The sequence below is a fragment of the Mercurialis annua genome, linkage group LG2 (genome assembly GCF_937616625.2).
Source record: "Mercurialis annua linkage group LG2, ddMerAnnu1.2, whole genome shotgun sequence".
Lineage (NCBI taxonomy): Eukaryota > Viridiplantae > Streptophyta > Magnoliopsida > Malpighiales > Euphorbiaceae > Mercurialis > Mercurialis annua.
In genome coordinates, this window is record NC_065571.1 from 222,545 (window position 1) to 235,449 (window position 12,905).

The following is a 12,905-nucleotide window of genomic DNA, read 5'->3' on the forward strand; positions in this document are numbered from 1 at the left end:
TTGAAGCACCTGCGTGCCTTAGATCTGCTCTCATGCCTATTCATTTCATGATTTGCTTTTAGAAAAATTTTATTGGGTGCCTTAGATCTGCTCTCATGCCTATCCAATACAATACATAGTCCATCCATTTCACAAATAGCTTCTTTTAATTTCACAAAGAAGTATTCTTAGGACGCATTGTTTTCAGAATCAACAACAAATACGAGGGGGAAAAATCTTACCGTTCCCGAGGCGGGAAAGTTGAAATCCATCATATTTAATAAATGATGGATTGTTTAAAAGTTTTATTATTCCAAAAAATTCTTTATAAATTCATGAGTTTTATGTTCAATTCGAACGATAAATTTCATAAATCTAAAATTTTATATTTTTTAGATTTAAAATTTATGAATTTAGTCAAATTCATTGATTTTAAAATCTTTTAATTCAAACATTGCCTTAATGATTTATAAATAAAAAAACTATTGTTAAGAATTTAAAGTTTATATTTTAGGATTTATAATTAAAGTTCAGGATATGAAAGTTAAAGGAATTTATTTCAAGATACTCAAAATTTCTAAAACTAAAAATAAAAAGATTGAAATTCAATAAAAAAACTAATGTTATTAAATTTTATTTTTAATTAGGTTAAATGCCTACATCTTTTTTATTTTTGGGAAAAAATCGTTTATTTTTTAGTTAGTGTGAATTACACGGCTATATAAAGAAGATATAAACATATGCAAATTGCAATGGAAAAGGTTGATGAAGGAGATCTTATACATTAAGGAAGAATATGATACTACTTTATACGTTGTCCGTATGTTTTTCCTATGCGCACTACTTAAAAAATCTTTTAGACACTATCTCAATAAATCTAAGAATAAAAGTCTAGGTTTTGTTTGATTTGAATTTTGTTTTTTACTTGTTAGAAATAAAGTTAAAGTCTTTTTCTCTCCTTTATTTGTATTTCTTAGATCTATAAGAAATTTTAGTGTTTGTTTGAGCTTTAACTCTAAAGTATTGTAGATCTAAGAAATGAAAAGGATATGAATCTATCTCTATTGAGTTTTAAGAAAGATGAAGATAAACGATCGGAATAGTAGGCTTCAACGGTTCAAGCGGTTTGATTGACAAATCGGTGCAAGAAAATTTCGAAACACCCTTCCAACGATTTCGTTGTGTTAAGTTTTGGGATCTATGTTTAGAATTTTTTTGTATTTTGATTTCTTTTGCTTGTATCTTATTGTTGTCTATTATTTTGTAGTTTAATTTGTTGAAAGATCATATGTAAGTCTTTGTTATATGACTTTCACCCTTTGTAAGTTGAATCTTCATAATTAACTCTATCTTGGGAAAAAAAAAATCCATCGTTTAGTGTAAAAAATATCTTAAAAATTAATGAATAGTGAAAATCACTTATTCTTCAAAGGCAAAAGATTCACTTTAGTCCTTAAGCTCAGAGCGAAAGAATTAATAAGACCTTAAGGTTAGAGGTGTTTACCCCTAACGTTGTCCAAACTGGCTTAGAACACACCAAAAATTTAACACCGTCTGTTTTTCAGTTAAATGATGACATGTATGGAAAAAATTCAAAAACATCCTTAATGTTTAAAATATTTACCAAAGTTTATATTTATAACTTTTTTAACTATTATCACCCACTTTTTCATTAAATATCAATAATTAAATAATATTTTAAAATAAAATATTTATTAAACAATAGAAACTCAATTAAACACGTCGAAACCTAATTAAACAAATTGAAATCCAAATAAATCGATCGCCGAAAAATTTATTCAAAAATTAAATAAATAATAATTTATTTTTTACGAATATAAATTTATTTTGATCGGAGATACGACCACCAATCCATAGCCGAAAAACGTCTAAAATTAATTTTTTTTTTAAATTCCGGAGACCCACCACGCAGACCTACCGTGGTGGGTCTGCTCTAAAAAAGAGCACAACCACCGTGTGGTGGTTCTGCTCTAAAATAGAGCAGCCCACCACGGTGTCTGCTCTAAAAAAGAGCAGAACCACCGTGTGGTGGTTCTGCTCTAAAATAGAGCAGACCCACCAACGGTGGGTCTGCTCTTTTTTTAGAGCAGACCCACCGACGGTGGGTCTGACGAATCGTTCGGTTTTTGAAATTAAAAAATAAATAAAATATTATTTTTGTTTATTAATTTTTTTAGAGTTTTGTTCGGAATATTTCTTTCTAAAAAATACAAAGGTGGTATCCGGCGGATGAGTGTTAGATTTAATAGGTTTAAATTGAATTTTGATTGGTTTTATTGAATTTTGAAGCGTTTAATTATATTTCGAAGTGTTTAATTGGGTTTCGATTGTTTCAATAAATGTTTTGATTTTAAATATTATTTAATTATATATATTTAAATGAAAAAGAGGGTGAAAATAGTTAAAACAAATCATAAATATAAAATTGGTAAATAATTTAAACATTAAGGATGTTTTTGAAATTTTTCCCTAAGGGCCACATCATCAGTTAGACGGAACAAACTAACGGTAGTGCGATCTGAGCCAATTTGGAGAACGTCAGGGGGCAAAGTGAGCAATCTTCGACCTTAGGGTCTTATTAATTCTTTCGCTCTCACCTTAGGGGCTAAAGTAAGCCTTTTGCCTTCTCCAAAAGTTCTCACTTAGAATTCCACCTCTTAAATAAAAAAGTTGAAATTAGTTTTTTTTTAATGAATGCTGGATTGTATTAAAACTAAAATATTCGGAATATATTTCTATAAATCCATCGATTTTGTATTCAATCTAAACAATGAAATTTATAAATTTATTGATTTCATTCCATAAAGTCTCAAAAACCCTCGATCTAAATACTTTAAAATTATTGGCAAAATATATTTTTTCTAAAAAACCCAACTATTTTAAAATTTTCAATATACACATATATATTAAAAATTATTTTCACACCTTTGATATTTATTATGGGCCTAATCCCTCACAAATCCCTGACCTTTAAGCCCCTTTACAATCCTACCCCGACGTTGCAATTTTGTCAACTTTATCTACTTTTGAATTTTCTGTTTTCTATTATACCTCAATTTTTCAATTTTTGACAATTTTTTTTACTTTAAGGATGAAATCATCCAAATAACTAATCTAAGGATAAAACTACATTCTTCTCCATTCAAAAAAAAATACAAATTAATCCTTCAACTTTGAAAACTAACAAAAAAATTATAATCAGATTAAAATTAATTTAAATTTTTAATTAATTTTTTAAATAAATTATAAACCAAACGGGCGTTCCAACCCGCCGCCTCCGAAGAACTCCTCGTCTTCCAGCCATGGAAGACGAGCAGAGCTCGCTCATTTTCCAAGGGTGAAAGACGAGCAAACCTGTATTTCCACCCATGGAAGACAAAGCTTTGCTCATCTTCCGTGGCCGGAAGACGAGCAGAGCTCGCTTGTCTTCCATGGCTGGAAGACGCAGATCTGAGAAGTCCTGGAGGCATAATATTTTAACTAATGTTATTAAAACCGGTCCGGACCTGATTAACCGGGAACCGTTCTCTACCCGGTCCAGTTTGATACAAAAGTCAACTTTTTCAAAAATCGGTCAAAACCGGATTGAACCGGAAAAATCCGGTTCTTGACCAAAATCGGACCAACCCGGTTTTTGAAAAAAGTAGGCTAAAATGTACTCCCTCCGATTCATAATATTTGTCACATTTGAGAAATTGTTTTGGTCCATAATATTTGTCATGTTATAATATCAAGAGAGCATTAATTGCTATTTTTCCATGTTTGCCCCCCATTAATTTATTGAAAGAATACAATAAACAAATAAAAATGGTAGTCAGAAATATAAACAAGTTTCAATGTAGGGTTAATTTAAATTGTTTTCTTAGTTCTTGTGCTAAAACCAAATGCGAGAAATATTATAGACCGGAGAGAGTATCTTTTTTGTCCAAAAAATATTTTTGTGGTCCTTTTTACACAAGTCTACATCTCATAGTGTTTATTTTTCTCTCACTTACACATTTACTTTTTACATATATTTTTATTTTCTCTTTCATACACTTTTTCTCTCTCCTCCACACTTTTTTTATCTCTCATAATAACTTACATTTTCTCTTTCATATACTACAACACCTTTTTTTTTGGCTTAAGGTGTGAAAAACTTAATTTGATGATTTATGGTGCTATTGAAAGTCAAAAATACAAAATAGGGTAAAATTGACTGTTTTACAAGGTCGGGGTGCTATTGAAAGCCAAATATACAAAATAGGGCGTTATTGAAGAAATTACAAGGTGAGGGTACAATTGAAAAAAAATTGAAAGGTCAGTAGTTTTTCAGACCTTAAGCCTTTTTTTTCTCTAACACAAATTAATTATTCTATATATATTTAAAAAAATTATTATTATAATTTACACAATAAAATTTACTAAAATTAATTTTTGTCATATAGAATAATTATTTTATATACACTTAAACATTAATTATTTATAATTTTTATATAAAAATTTAAAAATATGGTATTATTTAAATATTTACCTATAATGTTATATATTTTATTAAAAAAATTATATTTATTAAAATTAAAAATCCGATCCAACCCGGTTGAACCATGAACCTCCGGCGAAGCCGGTTCCCGTTATGGTCCGATTTTAAAAACATTGATTTTAACGATTTTTTATTTAAAAAATTACTTGTTTATATATTAAATATATTTAGATTAAATTAACTAAAAATATATGGGGAGTTTGTGAGAAAGAGGGTTTTTTGTACTATTTATAACATTAGTGTAGATTTAGAATATATTTTAAAAATGAAGAATTAATATTGAATGTTATCCAAATGGAAAAAACGTCAATTTGATACTTTAGGGTACAATTAAAAATAAATAAAAAAATTCAAAAGTGGGTATAATTGTTATAATTTTTTTTAAAGAGATTAAAAAATATAAAATAATGGATAAATTCGTATATCATATTATTGAATTTTTAATTTATTTGCAACTGTTAAGTTAGTAAAATTTTAATTGTTACATTAGTGAAATTAGGAGATTAGATCGTTTAATTTTCATATTTTTTTTTATCAATAGATAGAGAAAAACAGTAAATGTAATGAACAACAAATTGGTTGAAATCCAATCAAAAGAAGCAACTATGACATTATGAGAGTTCTAATAAAATGCATCGTGTTCATCTTTGCCCAGTTGTGCGCTTCTCTGTTGAAATTCCGTGGAATATAAAGGACTTCTGAACGATTGAAGGATAAGCGAAGATGCCAAATATCATCACATATATCTTTCCATATAATGTTAGAGCAATGACCTGCATTAATAGTGTTGGATACCTGGAGGGCATCTCCCACAAAACGAACATCAGTCCACCCATTACTACGAGCCCAATTCATTGCTTCACGAAGTGCCAGCAATTCCAGAATTCCTGGATCCCAAATGTGTCTAAAAATGGCAGAAAATTTCGCAACAATTCTGAGATTAGCATTTTTGGCTATTACTCCAATCGCACCAAACTTTCGAGTTGAATCCACTGCTGCATCATAAGAGACAATGAAAGATCCTGGAGTGAGGTTAAGGTTGCTCTCATTTACTTCACGCATGATTTGAGTATCTGAATGGATCCTCGGTAACGAAGCTTGGCTGTCAGAAAATTCCTTCCAAGCTGTAAAGCTAAATGAAAGAATTTCTGTTATGGATGAAGTTTTAAGCTCAAAAATAAAGGCATTTCTTGCTTTCCAGAGGTACCAGATATAGTAGCAAAATAATTCAACAGAAGCAATGCCATCAAGAACTAGAAGACAAGAAATAATATGTAACCACATCCTAGCAAAAGTTTGATTTGTATCCCAATTTGATCTGAAGCTGAAAGGGGATGCAAACCAAAATTCTTTGGCTTTCGGACAATGCAACAAGATATGAAGTAGCATCTCCTCTTGATCACAAACCACACCCTAGAGGTTTAACCTTAACCTAAATTTAGGTTTGCTGCAGTTGGAAGACCATCATGAAGACATCGCCAAATAAAAATTATTATTTTATGATGGATTTTTAATTTCCAAAGAAACTGCCAATATTTTTTAGACATAGAAGGGATCAAAAACTCGTAGCTCCTAAATTGATTATGAAGGGCTATATAATATCCTGATTTAACTGTTTATAGCCCTGAAGAATTGAAAGACCACAGAAGCTTGGGGTTTTTGATATTTGGGTGCTTCATAGGCACCCAAATTTCCATTGTTGTGCCTCTTTTGGAATTAATTCCAAAAGAGTGTCTGGACCTACATGTTCCGCATTCTAGAAATGCGGAACATGTGGGGTTCCGCATTCCTAAAATGCAGAACATGTTGGTTCAGGCATTTTTTCGGAATTATTTCCGAAAGAGGTACTAGGCACCTAAATATCAAAAACCAGAAGTTTGTCGTCATAAGGCCAGTAAGACAAAAGGATTGATAGTAATTGATGGAGTCTGCCTTCTGAACCGGTGAGTGAACCTGCAAAACAGGGTAGAAGCTAACCGGACGGTGGTTGTCCGATTAACTCTCCGATGCTAAAGTCAGTCTAGAGCTTCGAGCAGCGTTTTGAGTATATGAATGTAATTGTGATTCTAGGCATACCTCGTGCTCCTTTTATAGTAGTCGAATATACCTAGTAGAGTTGTATTAGGCAGGTGAATCCTACTTTGTAGGGATTCGGCCGTATCGTAGAGATTCTCCTGATTTGTCGGGATCTACCTTAATCTGATAAGAATCCTATTTAGGAACGTCTTCCTAAATAGTCTTATCTTCCTAAAGTAGAGCTTATCCTTCCATATGTAGTGTTTGTGTCCGAATAGGACAATATTTCCATACTTAGTCGTTTACCCGAATCCCGGACCTGACGCGCTCTCGGCGGATCATGTGGGATTCGGTCTTTATTAGCGTGTTACCGAATCTTAGAGATTCGGCATCTCCTTCATATCTTTCGGTCTTCAGGGGGAGTCCGGTGTCGCCTGAGAGTGGATCTCCTGCAACTCGGCTCCATTATACTTACAGTAGGATTCGGTATCCATCATTAGCCCCCCCGCAAGTGAGCTGAAGTAGTTTGGCATTTATGCCTTAGTGGATTTTAGCTCTTTTGGAGCTGAGTTCTCTTATTCGGGCGATTCGTTTTGTATTCCGGGCGAGTCGTTTCATATGTTTGTGGGTGACGTTTCTTCTTTAGTAAGATTCTGTGTTGCCACGTGTCGACATTTAATGATTCAACGGTTAATGATTCAAAAGCGTTTTGTATTTAATCTCTTTGCATTTCTTCTTTCCCTCTTACTTACTTTTCGAATTTACTCTCATTTCTTGTAGCTATTTCCTTTTCGTTCTTCGTTTGATTATTTGATTCTTCGTGACTTGTTTTCTCCAGATTTTTCAGGTATGTTTTCTTTCGTCGTTTGGATGTTAATATGGCTTTCTTCTTTGTATGTATTCTCCATGATTTATATTCTGGAAATTCCTTTTCTGTACTTGGTGTTCTTCGATGTGTTCTTCAACGTTTTCTTCAATATATTTTTTGTTTGATCCTTATTCTGTGTTTATGTTTGTGATTTCCTGTTCTAGGATGCCTCTTAGTCGAGTGGAAGATGCATGCGCTGCTATGGCTTTTACCCGATCAAAGCTTCGTAGGGATGAAGTCTTAGATATCTATTTTAAGTATAGCTTTCCTTTTGATTATAGGGTAATATTACCCGGTGCCGATATGGCTGCGTCTGATTCTCCAGGATCTTCTTGTAGGGCGGTTCTCTTCGAAGAGCAATTTGCTGCTGGTCTTAGGTTTCCTTTAGATTCATTTTTAGTAGAAGTGTGTAGGGATTTAAAGGTCGCTCTGGGGCAACTTTACCCTGGTACGATTAAAGTAGTGCTCGCCTTTTCGGAGGTATGTAGGCTCAGGGGCTGTGCCCCTTCTCTCAAAGTGTTATATCATTTTGTAGACTTTAGGAAGTGTGATGGTTGCTTCGTTTTCGCCCTTGGCAGGGAAGGGCGATCTCGTATTTATCTTCCTTGCATAACCAGTCGCTGGCGAAGGCGTTTCTTTATTGTTTACCATAAATTTGCTTTTCTTCATTTTTCGGATGGTTTTTCTTCTCATCAAGTTCGGAGCTGTCCGTCTCCTTTAAGTTTATCCGAGTCAAAACTTGCTTTTGACATATCTTCCTGTAGTATTGTATCGCGTCCCATTCTAGATGTCTTGGTCAATAGTCATCTTCGGAGTCGATGGTTTCCTTTGGAGGATCCTCCTCGAGGCTTGGCAGATCTTTGCTACTCTTTTGTTCAAGGTATATTAATTTGCTTAAGTTCTTTTTAATGTTTCTTTTGTAGGATGTCTTCTTCTTCTGACGATTTTCTTTCCGGATTTCAAGTAGATTTGGACGTTCCGATGGGTGGTCCTGACGTTCCTATCGCCAACATTATTCCTGGCGACATTGTCGTGGATGGGGCTCCTGTTGATATCCCCCTAGCTCCCGCCGAGATAGCGTTGCCTGAGGTTATTGTTGTAGATGATGATGATGATGATGACTCGGCTGATCCAGTAGGTGACGAGGCGGTTCCGCCGCCACTTCCCCCTCTAGCATCATTTACCGTCTCGGGGGGAGTTGGGGGTGTGGCTTCAGAGGGGCCGGTTGTTGCTAATTCGGGAGAGATTTCTCTAGGTCGAGACCCGGATTCTCCGTCTAGGAAAAGACGTCGAGTTGGCGATGGTTCTCCATCGGGGGGGAGTTTTCCTGGAAACTCTTCTGCTCCAGATTTGGTTCAGTGAGTTGAAGGTCAGGATCCTGCTAGTTTGCTGAATCCTAGAGTGCTAGCGGAATATATTCGAACTCTGGCGATTCCTGATGATGTCACGTGGTTCTGTGGTAGGCCGGGTCAGGAGCTTTCCGATCTGGCTTGTTTTCATGGTTTCTCTGTGAGTGCTTTCTTTCTTGAGTACAATATGTTTTTTGTATTCAGTTGTTTTCTTATTTGTTTACTTCTGGTGTGTGTAGGCTCTTCAATCTGTTCTGGTATTGAACGACCGCCGACAGTGTGCCGAGGAGGAGGTCGAGCGTCTGTCTTCTCTTTTGGCTACTTCCGAGTCTGAAAGGGCGAAATTGAAGGCCTCTTTGGAAGAGCATGATTCCCTTCTGGCGCAGCTCAAGGCGCAGGATGCGGTTAATGATCGCCAAGTGAAAGTGATCGAGAAGAAGACCGATGACTTGACTCAAGAGATTGAGGAGCTCATTCGAATTAATTCCCTTGTTGGTGGGGAGAGGGACAGTCTAAGATCGGAGGTTGAAAGTCTTCACATCCGTCTGCTAGATACGAAGGCTTTTTACTCTGCTTTGATAAGCGAGTATCGCCTTGCGATTGGGAAGAAGCTTCTAGAGCAGAATCCTAATATTGATCTTTCTGGGGTTAACGGGTTGGATCCCCAGGCCATCGCCCGTGATCTCCTCGTCAAGATGTCTAAAGACCGCGTCTAGTAGTTTTTCTTTTGATTGTATTTGCTGATGTATTAATTTTGCTTTTGTAATTCACAATTTATGAATATATTTTCTTCGTGTTTCTTCGAAATGTGCTTTCGCCTTATTTTTATGTACTTGTCTTGCCTTGAGGGTTATTCTAAACCCTGTTCTTGGCGTTGCTTTTTATAGAGTTAATCTAAACTCTTTTTATTTTTGTTTTTGTTTCGAGTTAATCTAAACTCTTTTTTGGCGATTTGCCTTTTCTGAGTTAATTTAAACTCATTTTTAGCCTTTTGTGGCGATTTGCCCGGTTCGGCGATTTTGCTTTGAGTTAATTTAAACTCATTTTCTTGGCTCTTAGCCTTTCATGGCGATCTGCCTAGTTCGGCGATTTTGCCTTGAGTTAATTTAAACTCATTTTCTTGGCTTTTAGCTTTTCTTGAATTTGATCTTTAATTTATTTTTTCTTCTTTCGTCTTTGATTTAATCATTCGTGGCTGTTCTTGATTTTTATTTCTTTATTGGTTCGTCTGGCTAATCAGATGGTAGCGAAATTGAATTTTTATTGATAAAAAGATGGCATACAAAATATTAAAGATAGATTTGACGCCATCTGGTAAGACGGAAAGTCGTTACCGATGATGGGTCGTTTTTCATTCCTATTCTTCCTTCTTTTCGGTCTTGTTTTCTTGGAGATCCACCACTGACTCGTCATAGCACTTCTTGGCTATTCCTTGGTCTCCTCTCAGCGTCACTACTCCCTTTTCGGTTGGTACTTTCATTGCCAACGCTCTTATGCTGGTTACTGCTGCCGAATCATGGAGGAAAGGCCTTCCTAGGATGGCATTGTATGTCAGTTCCATGTCCACTATGTTAAATAGTGACATGATTTTCTTATTTATTCCTCTTTCTGGGCCGATTATCACTTCCAAGGTGACTGCTCCCAGTGGAGTGATGGATGGGCCACCGAGTCCTGATAGCGGAATTGGGACTCGGCATAGCCTTGACGCTGTTCCTCCCAGCATTTTGTATGCTGCATTTGTCATCAGGTTTACCGCACTTCCTTCGTCGATTAAGATTCGCTCCATGTTCCAATTTTCAATGATAGTAGTTACTACCAAAGCATCGTTGTGGGGTGCTTTGACGTGTTCATAGTCTTCTACATCGAAGATTACTGGCGGCATGTGAGTTTCTCGTATGTTCATTACTTCCTTCCTCTGCTTCCTCCTGATCGTGGAGCTGCTATGCCCTCCACCGTTAATCATGTGTATGGTTCCCAGAATTTTGGATGGGCGCTCGTCTTCCTTTTCTTTCGGCTTGTCTTCTCTGTTTCTTTTTTCTCCCTTGTCATTGCTCTTCTCTTTTCGGGCCACAAATTTCCTCAGCTCGCCTGTGTCGATCATTCTTTCGATCTCGACCTTCAAGTCTCTGCAGCTATCCGTTTCATGTCCGTAATCGTCGTGAAATTTGCAGTACTTTCTGGTGTCTCTTATCTCCGCTTTCATTTTTGGTGGCCATACCACGTTTTTGACGTTTTCTTTGATCCACATGAGGACATTAGTTCGGCTGGTGTTTAGTGGAGTGAAGTTATTCTCGTCGTCTCTGGGATCGTATCTCGATTCATATCTTGTCTGGGGGGCGAATCGTCTGCTCTCTTCGGGTCTTCCTCTCCTATCATCAGGTTTGGACTTGGTTTTTTCTCTGGATCTCTCTTTTGATTCTTTTCCTTTTGCTTCCTTTCCGCGAATCGCCCTTCGCCCTTCGTCTAACTCGAAGTATTTCTGGGCTATGCCCATTAGGTTCGAGAAAGTTGTGGGTTTATTGACTAGCAGCTTGTCCACCAGCTTTCCGAATCGCGTTCCTTCTCGCAATGCCTCTGTCGCCATGTCGACGTTCAGGTTGTCTATCTTCATAGCTTGCTTGTTGAATCGTTCGATGTAGCTCCGCAGGGTTTCTCCTTCTTCTTGGATGCAGGCTCTCAGGATACTGGTAGTGGTTTTAGCTGGGATGTTTGTGAGATATCTGTTAAGGAACTCTGTTGAAAGCGAAGCGAAGCTTTTGATCGAGCCCGGTTTTAGTTTGTTATACCATCTCTGGGCTGTGCCCGTGAGTGTGGTAGGGAAAACCCTGCAGAGGATGGCGTCCGATACGCTGAGTAGCCCCATGGTCGCTGTGAACCTAGAGGTATGGTCTCGGGGGTCTCCTTCCCCATTGAAAATTGGAAGGATCGGCAGCTTCATGCTGTGCGGGATGGTTTCCTCCATGATTTCGGGCGAGAGGGGTGATCCCTTCAACCTGAGGTCGTCTATGTCCAATTCTTCAGATTTTAGTTTTTTGAGCGCTTTGGCGATCTTCTCTTCTAAATCTTCTTCCACCACATATGTGGCTTTGCTTTTTTGGGGTGCCTCTGACGATTCGCCCTCTCCTTCTTGGTGTTTTTTCTTAGTTTGCTCTTTCCCTGCATCTCTTTCTTGTCGCTTACTCCTTGGCGGGGCGTCTTCTTTTTCCTTCTCCCTTCGTTCGTCTCTTTTTGAATTCAGGCCGCTCCGGGCATCTTCCTGGTTGTGCTCATTTCTGGGTGTCTCCGGTGATTCCTCATTAGATTTGTCTCTGTTCGGACTTTCCTCGTCGCTGGTTCTATTTTCTTGCTGGTTTCTTGCTTCGTTTCTTTCTCCGTTCCCTCTGGTTCGGGGTTCCTTGCTTTTATTGTTTTCTGCCCTTGTCTCTCGTCGGCCTGGGTTTGCATTTTCTGTTCTTTCTCTTCTTCTGGGAGCTGCAGGGCTGAAGTTTTCCCTTAGGATTTTCATAGTTTCCTCGTGCCTGTCGTTTGTTCTTTTGGCTTCGTTAGCCAATCTGTCAAGATTTGCCTGTACGGATTCTAGTATCTTTTTCAGCATTTCGTTGTGTGGATCTTGTGCTGCTGCATTTGGTGTTTGTTCTTCAGTGCTTAAATTGAAAGCAATTGGGTTGTTTCCCCTTATTGGATTAGTTTGGTACTGGGGTGTTGAGAAAGAGGGCCCTCCGGTGTTGCTTTTTTTCCCCGGAGTTGTGAAGCCCGTCTTCCGTCACGTTGATTATCTCCGGAGTGTTTTTTGGGTCCATTGGCTGTTTGTCTTTCAGGTTTACTCTTTCAGAAGTCATCTTCTTCAATGAGATTTGTATTTGAGTTCAGAAAAGCTCCTTCTTTTGAAGTTTAGTTAAGCTTTTCCCACAGACGGCGCCAATTGATGGAGTCTGCCTTCTGAACCGGTGAGTGAACCTGCAAAACAGGGTAGAAGCTAACCGGACGGTGGTTGTCCGATTAACTCTCCGATGCTAAAGTCAGTCTAGAGCTTTGAGCAGCGTTTTGAGTATATGAATGTAATTGTGATTCTAGGCATACCTCGTGCTCCTTTTATAGTAGTCGAATATACCTAGTAGAGTTGTATTAGGCAGGTGAATCCTACTTTGTA